This window comes from Cicer arietinum, chromosome 5 (assembly GCF_000331145.2).
Source record: "Cicer arietinum cultivar CDC Frontier isolate Library 1 chromosome 5, Cicar.CDCFrontier_v2.0, whole genome shotgun sequence".
Lineage (NCBI taxonomy): Eukaryota > Viridiplantae > Streptophyta > Magnoliopsida > Fabales > Fabaceae > Cicer > Cicer arietinum.
Genome location: NC_021164.2, coordinates 50,021,080 through 50,023,984, shown reverse-complemented (window position 1 = coordinate 50,023,984; position 2,905 = coordinate 50,021,080).

The window sequence follows — 2,905 nt, the reverse complement described above, 5'->3', positions numbered from 1 at the left end:
ACATTGTTGCTTCTTTCTCAAGTGCATCCTCCAACTTTGGTTGATTCCTTGAGTTGCAATCTATTGTTCCAAGTGTATGGTATCTTCTTGTTTGCCTGAAATATTTCTCAAATCAAAATATTAGATCAATCAAGTATTTCATATGTACTTGTGTGTTTGACAATTAAATCAAAAATAAGATCAGAGAAGCTCATGACTTACAGTTTGTCATTTGGATACATCTCAATGGGCACCTAATCATGTTTCATTTCAAGTGCTTGGTGTTACACCAGGAAGCTCTTCTGTGTGCCACTTTTTTCCAGCGGATAATCTCATTTGGGTCCCTAAATTGGAATCTCATGGTTCTTCCAGCATGTGATTTGTAATATATAGTATTAGTGTGTTTGCAATTTGAGTTTATGTAATGTGCCTCAATAATGCTAAATAATTAACTGTGTGCAGAGCTAAATAATGTAAAATTTGTTATGATTTTATGTAAGAGTCTCTGCTTTTATAATTTTATTATAATTTTGAATCCTCGTGATTTGCTCTGCTTATTCAATATCTCTCCATCGGGAATTTTTGTCTATAAGTTCATGAAAATTTTAAGGTAACGATAAATGCTAAATATATCACATGCAAAAAATTGCATTATTCGTTAGAGCTTCTATTGTACTGTAAAAAAATAGTGCGTATATTATTATATATTGAAGTTGATTAAATTAAGAATTTTTTTTAATACAAACAAAGTTTAGAGTCATTTTTAGGATGAAAATTGAACAATGTTGAGATGTGAATGGAGCAGCGCTGAGGCAGAGAGTACTCCACACGCCCCATACGTTATTCATTGATCATGCTCCAGGAAGAAAACAAATTAGGGGTACCTGAAAGTATGATGATTATTACTAGTATTACACAATTATTAAACACAATGATTTTTTTTCTTCATATATTTGTTCTGAGATAATTTTATTTAAAATGAATAATATATAAATGTATTTACTTCTTTTAACAAAAATTTAAATTTGAGTTTATCTCGTCGTGGGAGATTAATTCTTTCCGCTAACTCTCTTTGATAAAAACAATAGATTTTTTAAGTATTTTTTAATTTAATCAACAATTATAAATTTGAATTCAACCTTAAAAATATTACAGCGTTTTTATTGTTTATTATAGTTTTTTTTCGAATTGGTAAATTAATTTTTATAGTTGTGTTTATAGTATACTTAATTTTAAAAATACAAATAAATAAGTTGCCAAAAAAGGTAAATAAATACCAAAAAAAATATTCTTTTAATTTTTTTTTTAATATTTAGTGAAATTATATATGGTCTACATAGGTCCATCGTTTTTTAGTGGAGTCAGCTCAAAATTTTACTTTTATGATAAAACACATGTAAAAGATGTAAGAGAGTATAATATAATGGCTTTCATCCCTTTTTTTTTTTAATGAATAACAGTGCTCTTTTTATTCATTTTGAAGTATTTTTTTTTTACTGTTCAGTAAATAAAATTTTTTAAGGACAATTTTAGATTTTTAACAATTTAAAGAGGTATAAAATTAATTGAGGGGTGCAAAAGCCAACTTTTTTTTTTTTTATCAAAGATGCTTCCAATAAAACTAAGTGGCCCAGGCGGAAAGCCCGCAGAATCAAAGTGCTTTTGTATTGATGGATGGCCCATATTATGGCTTGGACTAAAGTCTTTGCAATGCCTTTAGAATACTACTACTGCAACATTGAGAAATGGAAAAATCTGTTTTCTTCTATTGAATAAGTATTGGGGAGGAGGATGTCATTATTAATGAATGATACTAACAACTATTTAAGAATTGCACCATACCAAATTATAAAGTTAAAGTCTTATTTTTTGACAAAAATCTTTAGTTAAAAGTAAAAAAGAAATGGAGAAATTGATTTTTTTGCATGAAGAGTTTCAATATATGGAATTGGAGGTTGTAAATTCTAAACTTTTCTCTTTGAATCAAAGTAAAATTTCAGGAAAAATAAATAAATAATAAAGAACAAATGAGAATGACTTTTTTTTTACTGCATTTGTAAAATTAAAATTAAAATTTTAAAAACTGATTGAACATTTTTTTAAAGGAGTCGATTGACCATTTTAAATCTATTTTTTTTCTTCATATAAATTATTACTCTGATAATAAATTCGCTTTAGACTTATCTATCTAATCGAAAGAATGCTTAAAAGGAATCAAATTGATCAACTAATATCTATATAATTTCAATTGACTAAAAAAACATACCATTCTCATAAGAAAATTATTGTCTTTTTTCTGATTTCTTTATAAAAAAAAATTAATAACAATATGGGATAATTTAAAACTATTCTTTTACTTGAAATTGTTCATATAACTCAATTTTTGTTACTCCTTTTTGTTTAAATATGTGTTTTTCAAGTACATTATGTTATTTTTTTGCATTTTATCTTCATTGTTCGTTGTTTATATACAACATAATTTCATTTTTTGTTTTGTTTTGGTGTTCGATTTAAATTGACATATTAATGTTGATTCAATTTAAATTCAACAAATGACTATGACACTATTAATGTTCCAGTTTTAGAGACATGTGTATTTTAGATACTTCAATTATTATATATATGTAGATTTTATTAAATATATAAATATTTTATTTTTTTATGCCGACTTATTCTCTGTTGGCGACAGTCCGTGACTAGGGAAGGCTCGTAGGCAACCAGGCTGGCTGGCTGGCCAGCACCCAGTCACAAGTCCCTAGTCACCAGGCGAGCAGGTCTGCTGGTTGGATGGCTGGCCAGCACCCAATCACAAGTCCCTAGTCACCAGGCAAGCAGGCTGGCTGGCTGGCCTGCACCCAGTCACCAGTCCCCAGTCACGAGTCGCGACTCACGAGCCCCCAGTCACCAGTCCCGAGTCGCGACTCAC